We start from the raw sequence: 13,366 nt of genomic DNA, 5'->3' as shown, positions 1-13,366 counted from the left end.
GCTTCTATACACCTTTGCTTTGGGGGCTCTAGTGCTTCTCCTCCCCAAACCCGGGCCCGGGGCCCCCACGCACGGCGCGTGAGTCACAGAGTGAGAGGTGGAGACGGAAGGCATTGGCTGTCGGGCACATACAGGCAACACACACCCAGTTCAAAGTGCGGAGTTCCATCATTTACGCTTTGCTTAGCTTTTGAAAAGGGATTGTGGTCAGATGGTGTGTGGTGAGGACAAAGCCGTCAGAGATGGGTGGTGATAGATGTCCCAGCAGACAAGGAATTGGGCCCTGAGCTATAGAAAAGGGACCTCGATGCGTGTCAGAGACCGGTTGTGGGCCTGGCTCCTAGGCCTGCTGCGAGGGTGGGATGGAGCCCTGGACGTGGGGTCAGGTCACCGCACTGTGGGGACACGGGTGAGGTCACGTGCTCGCTGAGTTGCATTCATTTCGAGGTGCTTTCAAGCCCCTCTGTCCAGTATTCCTTGCACCTAAATAAATTTCAGAACGGTCCCCTGGCCTGCCCGTTCTCACGGGGACTGTCTGGCAGGGAAGTTTTGCCGTGCACACCCCACTTCTTCCTTCGAGTTTATGCGATGGGGAAAGCCCACAGGTTCAGGTGTGTTCTGTCAGCATCAGCGTCAGGCACTGCAATGAGATGAAACAAAGGAACTTGAGCAAGTTGCACGCTGGTTCCCAGGCGCAGGTGCAGTCGTCTGTGCACCTCTCTGGCACGTGTCGATCACATTTCCGTTGCACAAGTGGAGATGTGTCCTCCCGGCACAGACACGTGACACCACAGCATGGCGTCTCTGGCTCACCCACTTCCTTAGGCTCTGAACATATTTCATGTAATTTTTTTCTTCCCCTGAATTTTAATCTGCAAAAACTATTTCTCTAATTACTGGCCTGAAGCGGGAAATTTACATACTATTCCTACAGGCACCTTTCACATGTGTTCCTGTACGCTTCTCGTGCTTGAGCCTCCTTGTCACTACCTCTCATGTCCCTTGCTCGTCGGGAGAGTGGGACAAGGGAGGTCAAAGAAGATTTTCTAGAATCGGGGGCCGGGGTGTGCTGGGAAGGGGCTGGATCTTTTGGCAACTACCTAAACAAACACAGGAAGTGAACTCAGTTGATTTTCTTCCATGTTCTGAGTCAAGACATGTGTCCCCTCCAAACGCTCTCCATGAAGTCATCCAACATTTTGAGTCTTTGCGTGAAGAGAGCAGGCAGCTGACGAGCCTCAGGGCCCATCAGGCTCATGTGTGAGCTCCTGGGCGTCCGACGTTAGTGCCGTCCTGGAGCCCATCAGGGCCGCTTTCCTGCTGCGCTCACACTGCGCCACCCTGAGGTGCAAACTCGTGCTGCTGAGAGCCTGTGGTTGGAAGGAGTGGGCATAGAAGCTCTCGGAAGAGTAGTGGGGCTGTAGGTGGCTTTCTGGCCTAGAGGAAGGGCCAAGGCGGCGAGCACAGCAAGTGATAGTCCTGTTCTCTTCCTTGGACAATATCCAGAAAGGCTGTCAGCGTTTGTGGCTGGAGGGGCAGCAGCCCTTGTGCTGCCTGTGGCTTTCCAGACGACAGTGTGGGAGGGGCCCGGTGCCCAGGACACCAGAAGGCGAAGCTTGTGCTGTCGGCTGGGGTAGCAGAGGTTAGCGGATTGTCTGAGGCACATGCGGGAATTCTGTTTGCTTCTGTGACTCTGTGCTGGGGATCCAGACACGGGCCTTCCATTTAACTGAGGCCAGCCAGCACTGAGCGATCACGTTGGTGGTGCGCAGGGCTTTCTAGAGGCTACAGATGAGACACAGGGAGGAGACAACCACAGTCTGTGCTTGAAGCAAGGGTTCGAGGGGTACAGACACATTTCATGCACATGGCGTTTCAAATGGACCCTTACATGACCGAGACCCGCCCTGGTTGGTTTCCTGAAGAGTCACTAGGAGGCTGACTCACCCAGGAACACAGATTTCTCTCCTGAAAATAGTAACAACAAAAATGCTTGATTACGGAGTCATGACACTGCGGCTAAACATTTCCACGGCTGCTGTCACACACCTGCTGGAGACGGGACATGTTGGTAACTGTCTGATTCAAAGGAAGGAACGAGGACAGTGGGGAACAGGGACATTTCACGCACACGTGCAGAATCAAGCCCTGTTTTGATTATTTCTGCTGTTCCTGAACAAAAATCTCGAATTTTCCAAGTATGTTTCCAATTGCAACAGCATTCCCTACCAAACAATCCTGTGCCCTGTGTGTTCTCCAAACCAGCCCTGTGCTCTCCATATGGCAGGGGCTGGAAGCCAGGAAACCACAGCCCCATCGCCCCCGCCTCCCCGGTTTGGCTATGTTCTCCCAGGAGGCCACGGGCAGGGAGGTAGCTCACCAGCTGGCCATGTGGTCCCAGTGGGGGTGTGGGCAGCTCGGCACCTCCATGGTGCCCGGGGCTGTGGGCCCCTGATCTCTCGGTGCCTCCAGCCTCGTTCCTTTAGTTCTTCCGAAACGTTGGTAAACAACTCCCTCTGTTAAGTCCCCCTTGGTTTCTGAGAGTTTCTAAACTAACACAAGCTATTTAATTGCATTCTCCTGTTCCCCAGTACAGTCGTGTAACTTGGGGAGTCCTACAGGCTTTGACGCAAAAGGGCACCAGCCGTTTCTGGCTCTGCGACTCAGGGAGACTGACTGCAGATGTCTGAGCCTGAGCTGTGTCGTCTGTGAACGGAGGTTATAGGCACCTAAAGTGTGCGTGCGTGTGTGTGTGTGTGTGTGCGTGTGCACATGTGTGTGTGGTATGTCTGGTATGTATGTGTGCATGTGTGTGGTATGTCTGGTGTGTGTGCATGTGCGTGTGTGTGGGGTATGTCTGGTGTGTGTGTTTGTGCATGTGCGCATGTGCATGTTTGTGGTATGTCTGGTATGCATGTGTGCATGTGTGTGCGTATGTGTGTGGTATGTCTGGTACGTATTGTGCGTGTGTATGTGCGTGTGTGTGTATGTGTGTTCATAGGTACTGCTAGGAAGATGATGTAAGTAAGATCACCGCCACCGTGCTCACACAGGGACACCCCGATGCCACAGCACTTCCCCACTGTCCTCGTTCCTTCCTTTGAATCAGACAGTTACCAACATGTCCCGTCTCCAGCAGGTGTGTGACAGCAGCCGTGGAAACGTTTAGCCGCAGTGTCATGACTCCGTAATCAAGCATTTTTGTTGTTACTATTTTCAGGAAAGAAATCTGTGTTCCTGGGTGAGTCAGTCTCCTAGTGATTCTTTAGGAAACTAACCAGGGCAGGTCTCATCCACTGGTTGTCTAAGGGTCCATTTGAAACATGCCATGTGATGCTTCATGGGGAATGTCAGCGACAGGGACGTTGATGGATTTGGAACCGTACATCGGCCTGGTGCACGGCAGACACTCAGTGGGTTAGGTTATTTGCTGAGTTAGTGGACGAGTGTCCACAAAGCAAGATGAACAGAAAGGTTCTGAATAGAAAGGGCCCCGGGAAGCAAACGGGGTGCCAGTGGCTGTCGTAATCGTATCTGAGATGCTTGTATCACACAGCAGTTTGTGAATTGATTTCCCCGTTTCATCATGGTGACAAGACTCTGGAGTAGGTGGGGAAAGGAAGCACAATGTCTTCATTTTCATTTTTCGATTAAAAAGTAAAGCCCAAAGTGATAGGATAATCAGCTGGTGATGACACACTGAACACATACTGAGACCAGACCACACAGCAGGCACTCTCGTGTGGTTTATATGCACCTTTGTCTCTAACCATCAGGTCAATCTCTGGGACCTCTTATACCTGTGTCCCCATTTACAGAGGGGACACTGAGCTCAGAGGCCAGGTAGCTTTCTCCGGTAGACACAGGTATACATGGAACCACCAGCAGCCAAGGAGGTGTCTGGGCTGCTCAGGCTGGTGTGCAGCTGTCGCCTGCGGGGCTGTGAGGTAGCAGGGCACACGCGTCACCGCTTGCCTGCTCCTCCTAGTGCGAGCATGGACCCACTCGTCAGTGTGGTTAAAAGTCTGACTATCAAAGCAGGATGCCAAGTGTTCTATGTAGTTCTGTCTCACAGGGACGAAAGCTTCTCCACATGTGCAAAATCTACACAAATGATTACAACCCACAATGACCAACAAGGAAATGAAGTAGAAAGCAACGTCCTATCCACAATAGCAGCCATAGCTGCAAATGATCAAACAATGGATATTCAATACCTACGACCTTTATGAAAATAATTTTAAATATCTATTAAAGGACATGAAATTAGAGGTGAAAACTCCAAGATGTATACCATGTTCATGGATGAGGCAGCTTGGCGTTGTGAAGTCTGTCTCCCCTGTAAAGCTCCCCCTGTAATGCTCTTCCAATAAAAATTCCAGTGTGATTATTTTAAAAATCAAATCATTTCTAAATTTATGGAACAACAGATGTACAGATTAAACGAGACACTTTTTAAAAAGAAAAAAAGGAGGAGGAATTAGTCTATCAGATATTAGGACATTTTAGTAAGAGATAGAAGAAAAGTCATGTCCATGTTGGAAGAACAGACATACAGACAGAAGAGAGAAGGTATTAGGTTGGTGCAAAAGTAATTGCGGTTTTTGCAGTTATTTTTAACCTTTTAAACTACAATTACTTTTGCACCAACCTAATAGATTTCAGATGTGTGTTTTTATATTTGGGGGCCCCGTGTACAGTAGTGGGGCCACTGCACATCGCTGAGGACAGAATGAATGATTCAGTGTGTGGAGAATAGCATGGTGGGGCTGCTGCCTCAGACCAGACAGAGGTCTCCTCTGAAGGACTGAAGACCCCACTGTGACGGTAAAACCGTAAGGGCTGTTGAAGAAAACGCGGAGTGCTGCTGTAGTCTCGGGGGGAAGAGACGCTCAAACCCTGGCTCAGAAGCACAACCCCTGGTGAAAGGGAAGGTCTGACGACTCAGGTGTTGTAGTTCTGAATAGAGGATATTGTACGAAGAGAAGACATCGTCACCTTCTGAAAGCAACAAGGAGTCACGTCTAGAATACGCAGGCTCACTGTCAGCTCTCCGATGAGTTCCGGCTGGTGGGCACGTGAGTTCCCACACACGGGGGGCATTCGGCCTGGTCGGCTGCCTGGCTCCTGACAGTGCGTTCCCACCAGGTCCGGTGGCCATTCAAGCAGGGCGTGGTTGTCCCAACACCTGATGGGCAGCTACATTCAAGGGGGCGGCCATCAGCCTTTGCTTGGTGAAGGTCTCATCGAAAGAGTGTGCTCGCATGCATCCTGCTCAGTCTATGTGGAGGGAGGAAACTTCCACCCCAGCAGTAGCCATTACTTAGGTATCCTATCTGCGACCAGTGCCATCTCTGTGCCTCAACACCCTGGTACGTGCCACTCTTGCCAAGAGTGCTGTCAGTCTCCGAGCCGGTAAGACTGTGGAGTAGTTACAACTGACAGAATGGTTGTGTTTCCTCGTGACAAAGAAAAGCACATGGGTTGGTTCCCTTCGGAGGCTTGTGTTCTTGGGTGGCAGGGTCCACGTGTGGGCAGCTTTGGTAAGCAGTGCCCCCTGCAGCGGGTGACACAGTCCTGTCAGGGATGCACAGGAGCGAATGGATGGATGTGCATTTCTGGGACAGTGACCATGTGTGAAACTCAGGGACAAAGCCATCCTGACACCCCCTCTCCCCTCCCCGACCTCAGCTCCCCCACACCTCGCTCTTTTGCTTGAAAAGGACAATGAATGATTTTTAACCCCCAAAATGTCACTTTGTGTTTGAAAACATTCAGGTGGAATCATGGACTGAAAGGAACCATTTCATGTTCTCCCTTGAAAACAGCCTGGACTGGCTGATACAGCAACAATGAGAAAATTTGCTGGAGGAAATCTTCACGGTGGCTGGAGTTGCTGGCAAATGTCTGCCCAGGATGTAAGGCCAGCAATGAAGGACCGCCACTGACCCTGGACTGCCGCACCCGGTCACCCACCCAGAATCTAATGGGCCTTGCATGCTGTGCGGTTCTAAATCTTTGCTGATTCGCGTGAAATCAAGTGGACCAGCTGGGGAGGCTTGGATGGGCGCTGGGGAGCCGAAGCCCAGACAGCAAGGGTGCTGCTTCCAGATAAAAACCAGGTCAAGTGATGGTTCCAGAACAGCACAGACGTCTGGCCTGGGAGATCTCCTAGGACAGGGATGTGGTCATCCAGGCCCAGAGACACACCCTAACTCGGGGTGCACACACACGTGGGGCTCACTGCTCTTGTATATCAATTCTGGGGCCGTGGAGTCTGGGAGCCTGGGGACCCCAGGACCCTCCATTAAAGGATTAAGGTGTGTTCTGATGGTGGGGAGCAGAGGCTGGCCTCGTGGGGAACCGGTGGTCTGAGGGGTCTCACTTCTGCGGGTCAGCTGCCTAGTCGTGCTTTAGGGAAGAATTAATTCTCACCAGGTGATGGGTCCCAACCCCGACCCCACAGCTCTGCTCTGGACAGGGTGCCCTGCGGCTTCCAGCCAAGAGTCTGCTCCCTGAGCACCAGTGGGCAGGGGAGGGCGTCCTCAGGGGCGGGGTTTCATTCAGGGGAGGGAAGGAGCAGCGGAGGGCTCAGGGCAGAGCCCATCCGGTGGGTCATCTCTGCACTTCCCCATTAGACTGGCAACTCATGGCAAGTCACATCCGTCGTGGACTAGCTTCTCTCGCCACTAATGGAAGGTTCTTGTGAAAGCAAATGAAAAAAAATTGTGTATGTGAAAGATACACTTTGTAAAAGATAAAGCCGTAAGGTGGGTTCTAGGGCCCTCCTGCCGAGACCCGTCTCAGCATTGCGGCCCTTCCAGAACCTTCTGTATCCCACAGCCTCTGTGGGAGGTCGATGAGCCTGAGCTGAACGACCTTGAGAAGCCATCAGCCTCTGGCAAGTCTGAGCCTAAGTCACCCAGGGAGAGCGCAGAGCTGGCTGGCTGCCCCGCCTCCCCTGCCAGCCTGGCCGGCTGCCTCAACCCTTGGGTGAGAAGGGCACCCCAGGGTCCCAGGTGGTGAGCGCTGAGAGCAGCGAGGCCCCTGGAAACCCTCTTGTTTTCAGGACTCCCTACAGCCTGGGGGCTGGCGCTGTGTTCTGCTTGTTTTGACTTTTCTCAACACCCTTTGATCTCTGCAAGGCACAGGTTTGTTTTTCCACTCGGCAGGCTAGTAGAATTAATCTGGTTTGGGGACTCTCTGGGCTGATTTTTTGGCACCCCGTAATGCCCTCACCAGGGCTTGTGTTGTCCTAGGGATGCCCCGTGGCTCCCTGAGGTCCCAGGCACCCTGGCTGGCTTCAGGCACACTTGACATGTCCCCCACACCCCAGAGGTAGACACATTTTTTCATTAATTCTGAAAACCTGGGTAAGGGCCAGTGGAATGTGCCACTTGTGCAAATATATTCAAATGATCATTCAAATGATTTACCACGACAAGGGTCAGGCTTCCTGGAGTAAATCGTGGTTTTAATGTGCAGTCTGAGTGATTTCATTAGGTTGCAGTGTTAAAGAGGAGTGTACACAGATGCATAACTTATACAAATGTATGCAAATCCCGCTGCTGGCTGGCCGGGCCCAGAACGGAACTCCTTGGAGATGCCTTGAACTCCAGCTGCACGTGGGCAGGCTGTTATTACCACAGAGAGGAAGGCACCCAGCAGGAACATGATTATTTTAAAGGCGAGGAGGGAGAGAAGGACGGCAAGGGAAGCTCTCCAAGTTGGGGGAGCAGGTCTCCAGCGGGGCGGGAGCTGAGGCTTCAGTCGCAGCCCCGAGCTGGTTTGCAGCTGCCCTGGTGCCTGGAATACTAATCAGCTCTCAACTTTTGAACTCCTTTTGGTAGGAAAGGAAAACATCACGCAGGAAAAGCCAGTTCCACACCCAGTGACAGTGGCTTCCATTTCTTTCTGAGCAGAGATTCCAGGGCTGGGGCACATCTGGGGGTGGCCACGTGGGGCCGCGCCCCTCCTGTCTGCCTGCGGGACTGTGCCCCGATGCCCACGGCGCCAGCATGTGCCCTCTCTGAGGAAAGCTACAACTTTCTGCTGGAATTTTTAAGGCCTCTAATAACCGTGCTGCCCAGAGTGCCGGCAGGGAGTGTATTCAGGCCGTGCGTTTGGGGGAGCCCCCTGGCAGGACATGAGAACCCTGCATTGCACCCCCACTTAGGTTGGTTTAGCAAGAGCCCCCACCCTCTTAGTACTTTTCCGTCCCCAACGCCCCACTCACCCTGGCATTTTCAGGGTTTAGCCCCATCTCTGCCGCCTCCCCCTCCCGACAGCCGTCACCACCGTCCCGAGTGACGTTGGCCGTACAGTTTGTCGTAACAAGCGTCTGAACACTGTTGTTTATGCCTGTAGGACAGACCTTCTCATTCTCAGTCTCGTCCCTGATGCCTCGGGCAGGGAGGCACAGAGAGGAGCGTGACAAGCCTCCATGTCGCTCTGCAGCCCGCAGTCCCTCTCCGATGCCCCTCTGCCCCTGTCGTCACCTCCCTCTGGCTGTGGGCACCTCTTACACATGGGAGTCGGGTCGCACAGCGGGAAAGGCGCATCTCTCGCCTGGGGCTCGAACCCGGCTCTCTCTCTTCATGCAGCAAACATTAGTTGAGCACCTACTATGCTGGGTGCCGAGTGAGCAGCCATGAGCAGAAGAGGCCACCTGACGCGAGGCGGCCCTGTCAGGAGATGGTCAGACGTTATTTGCTTAAGGACAATAGAGCAGGGGTGGAAAAGATCTGCTTTGCAGCTGAGGCGTAAATGGGTTCTGTTCACTGAGCAACAGGCTGAGGGGGTTGGGTGCAGGCGGCCTGGACCATGGGGGTGGGGGAAGCACCAGAGGGCTTTGTCTTCGCAGGACAGAAGAATTACCCCCAACGGGCGGTCCCCCCTTCCTCCAAACGCCCATGCCTCGCCCTCAGGCTCCGTCACCAGTTCCTGGGGCCCAACACAGAGGGCCACTGGAACTCTGGTGGCCCTGCCCCTGGCCTGAGCCCTGGACACCCCACCCACCGTAGAGATGCCGTGACCATGGGAGAAGTGGCTTCAGCGCCTCTGAGACTGAGAGGTGCCCTGAGGATGAGGTCCTTGGAAGAATGAGGCCCCAGAGAGAGACTGAGAATGAAATGTGACACCGCCTGGGAAGGACACACATTCTGCTGGACAGGCCGCCACGCCCACATGCCATAGCTGACTGGGCTGTCGGGACCTCGGTCCACAGTGAGGTGACCCAGGGTGCCCGTCGGCTCTGGACGCGAGCACCGCTGTTTCTGCTTCCAGCGCATATTCGTGAGTCGGGCTCCATGCCCTCCGCCAACCTTAGTTGCCTCGTGGAAAACCGAGAGTAGCACAGCTTTCGGAAGCTCACTGCAAGGATGAAATGGGATAATGTGTGGACTGCCCCCCGTGGGGCAGGTGCCCGGTTGGTGGTCCCACTCTGACCTGGAAGGGGCAGACGTGGGCTCGGCTGTGCCTGGTTTCCCTGCCCCCCTGCCCTGGTTGCTCAGTGCGGAGGGCGGGGGGGCCTGCTAAGACTTGTAGACAGCAGGCAGTCTGCAATCTCCACACCTCTGTTCACTAGCTGTGCTCTCTCTGCTCTCTCGCGGTTTACCTGCGTCTGCCTCAGGTCCAAGTCTCCGACGTGGGGACGGCAGCAGGGAGAGCTGCACTTGTCTGTCTGCCAGCACGGCAGAGCTCCGGGAACTGGGGCACTTTAATCACCATGTGCCCTTTGGCGTGCAGACTCTGCTAGACTCAGGGTGGCAAACAGAACACAAATAAGTGGCTAATGCTCCTGAGAGGCATGGTTTGCAGATGGCATTAATCTGTGCACACAGCACAACCGGCTGAAAACAGACAGACTCGCCTCCTGAGCTGGGACTGGTCCCTGAGGGCCCACTTCTCCTGCCACCACTTGCTGAGCCACAGAGCCCTTACTGATCCACACGGAGGAGCGGTGAGGAGGCTGGTGAGGGCTGATGTGGGAAACACGCACATCCCACCGTGCCTGCCTCCCCAGGACGGCCGGCTGATGGACATGTGTCAGCCGTGGACGGCCGGGTGTGCTGGCCAGCAGCATTGCAGCATTTGAGCTGGGAAAGGTCTGCCCATTCGCACCGCTGCTGACCGGGGGGCTGTGTGTCAGCAGACACAGGGACGCGGGCGGCCCCTGGAGGCCGAGGAGGCTGGGACCCCTGGCTGGGGACCGCTCACAGCCAGCAGCCTTGCCCACAGGCCCTCGTCTCAGACACCCACTCCCTAGGCTGCCTCTAGTGACACCGTGTCCTGGGCCCCGGACAGACCTGTGGATGCACAGACTCCAGATGAGGTCTTTATAAAGCCAGGTTTATTGAGATGCAAGTCACGGAAAGCCATATTCACTGTGTAAAGTGCCCGCCGTGAGTGTGGAGACACACAGACTTGTGTGACCGCCGCCATGTGACATCGGACATGTCCATTGCAGAAACTTCCCTAGAGCCCCTCCCACTGTGGCCTTTGGAGTCCCTTCCGATCTTCTGTAAAAAGTGGCATCACATTCTGTGCTCTGAGGTGACTTGCCCCGTGTCTGGCAGCGGTACCATCTTCCCCTGGCCCCTCGGGTGCCCTGGCAGGATGGCCCTGCCTCTGCGTGACCCACGCCCAGCAGCAGGTCGGTGGGGCTGGGAGCAGCCGTGTGCTGGAGCCCTTAGTCACTGCAGGACTGTGTCGGTCACCAGTTCATGGTGAAGCAGTGAGTGAGCTGACGGGCCTGAGAACTGGGCCACTGAGCGGGCGTGTGCTGAGGGAGGCGGGGGAACGAGGAGAGGACGCTGCTGCCGTGAGGTCCCCGCCTTCACAGGCCCACGCCTGTCAGTGCCCACTCGGCCGCTGCCCTCCCAGGGGAAGCGGGTCTGTGTGCCCAGTCACACCGTTTCCCGTTAATGCTTCCATCTCAGGCGTCTTAGCCCAGGGTCAGTTGTAACAGTGTGAGGGGACATAAAGCACAGCACGTGTTGACCTCTCTGGGCTTCTGATCTGTTCACACCAGATGTCCTCAAATGACCTAGGACTCAAGAGTCGTGGAGAAAGCACAGCAGACCCGGAAAGGTGCCTCCAGAGCAGTAACGGAAAGGTCAGGGCAGACGGGAGGCAGACCCTGCTGCCCAGGCAGCCATTCTGAGCGAGTTCCGCGCTGATCCACTTAGAGCGAGATGAAAGCCCAGGCATCACGGCGCAGTCCTGGTTCTGGGCCTGTGCCGCTCAGCGCTCTCCCGTTTCATCTACCCGGGACCCCATCGGCCCACCCCAGTGAAGGAGGGCGAGAGGCAACGGCCTGTCTGCCAAGGCCTGCTGAAGGCCCTCCCTCGGATGCCCTGCCCCTGAGGGTGCGGGTGAGGCCCTCTGTGCTGGGGCCCATGGATGTCCCTGCCCTCCGCCCAGGAGACTCCTGCCGGGCAGCGCACACGCTCCACGGGCCCAGCCGCCCCCTCAGGCCTTGGCTGGGACTCGTGCTGGCTGGAGACTTGGAGGTACCGGGGCCCCTTTAGAAAGGGAAAGGAGGCCAGGTTTGCTGGGGTGTCAGGATCGGGGTGCAGCTCGGAGAGGCCGGCAAAGAGCAGGTGACCTCAGCCATGTTAAGAATTTTCAATTTCATTCTAAATTCAATTACCGATATTTCAGGGGCTTAAGGAAGGGATGACATGATTGACTTATGATGTTAAATTCTCTGGTACTCGGTGGAGGGCAGATTGGGGCTGGGGCGGGGAGAGTGAGGGTGAGACTGCTGTCAGGGCTGCTGGGGGCACCTCAGCTCTGTCACCAGAGGTCCCCGCTGAGTTAGGGGTGGCGCCTTCATCCCCGTGTGTGGACGGTGAGGGTGTCTGTGGGGAGCACTGGGGCTCCTTCCCATCAGCCTGCATTGTTGAGGTGGCTGCACAGAAGGCCAGGGCACCTCTGGGTTTGCTGGTGAGGAGGGTGTGGGGGTGCAGACAGAGCCGTCCAGCGTGACGTAGTTCCTCCGGTCTGGGCACCAGGATGGACAGCTTACCAACAGGGATGGCACACAGGGAGTGTTCTGAGCGGCGCGAGGCAGACAGTGAAATGGATGTGGGGGAAATCAAGTCTTTTAATTATTTTATTTTATTTTAATTTTGAGAGGGCTGTGAGGTGTCTCAGCAGAGACGGTGGAAGGCACCGGCTGTCAGAGCCTGGGGCCAGGGAGCAGTGAGGGCGGAGGCCTGCATGGGGTGTCAGTGAGGCCCCGAGGCGGAAGCAGGGAAGCAGGGGGCAGAGAGCAGAGGCGCGAGACGTGTGGATGCCGTTAAGGAGAAGGCCCACCAGAGCTCACGCAGCACCCGTGACATCGAGATGAGAGTCTCTAAGGGGCCATGTGTCCCCTCAGCAGCCAGGTGAGGAAGCGTCCAATGGGAAACTGGCCTGGGAGCATCCAGACTCCGAGCAGGGGCATTTCTGCCCAGGAGAGGGAGGGCCGGGCTACAGACAGCTCGGGCAGCGTGCTCACACTTCAAACGGGGGAAGTATGAAAAGCCTTCGAGCGTGCTTGTGATGTTTCATTTGACTGGATTTTCTGTTTGTAATTGGCTAGAGGCTTCTTTCGACCTGAGAGTCCGGGAGAAGTTCTGGGACCGGCCCACGATTTCAGTGGTGGTGGTGGTGGTGGGGACGTGGTCAAGAGAGCAGGTCTGTAAGAAAGAGGGGAAAAGAAAGGGGCTTCTGTTTGCAGAAGAGATCGTGTGCTTTAATGAAATGGTTACACCGGGCAGCTTTGTGTTGAAACCTCCGCTTGCATTGTATGTTCTCACCTTTGGTCAAAGAACCGGAATGTTTAAAAATCTCTTGCTAAGCGCAGGACGCTGCCTGGCAGCTGTGAAACAGGTCCTCAGGCGCACCCAGCAGAGTGCGGGGTGAAATGCTCCCATGTACACACATGTACACACTGACCAACAGGGACAGTCAGCGGATAAAATGGGGACTCTGGGGATCATGGCGGGGGCACCACTGGGGACAGTGGCCCAAGTCTGTGAGGGGGCGGACATTCCCTGCTGAGGGAGACGTGCGCCGAGGGCACAGTGCCTGGGGACCTGCCATTCACCTGGGAGCTTCCGGAAGGTGAAGTTCCAGCTGAGATTCTGCGGGTGCATTGGAGGCGCATAGGCTGGACTCCCAGGCATGTGAAGGCAGGATGTGGAGTTTCCGGAAGATTCCTCCCCTTTCAGTGGGAAAGTTGGCTTTCCATAGGGGAGACTGCAAGCTCGTGGTCCTGACAAGATGGTGAGGCCTATCCTTGGATGGCAGGATGGAGCGGGGGAATTTGATGGTTGTTTGAGGGGTTGAAGTGCCAGGACGTGGTGAGCAGGCTGAC

The sequence above is a fragment of the Rhinolophus sinicus genome, linkage group LG05, assembly GCF_036562045.2.
Source record: "Rhinolophus sinicus isolate RSC01 linkage group LG05, ASM3656204v1, whole genome shotgun sequence".
Lineage (NCBI taxonomy): Eukaryota > Metazoa > Chordata > Mammalia > Chiroptera > Rhinolophidae > Rhinolophus > Rhinolophus sinicus.
This window is presented reverse-complemented; position numbering follows the sequence as displayed.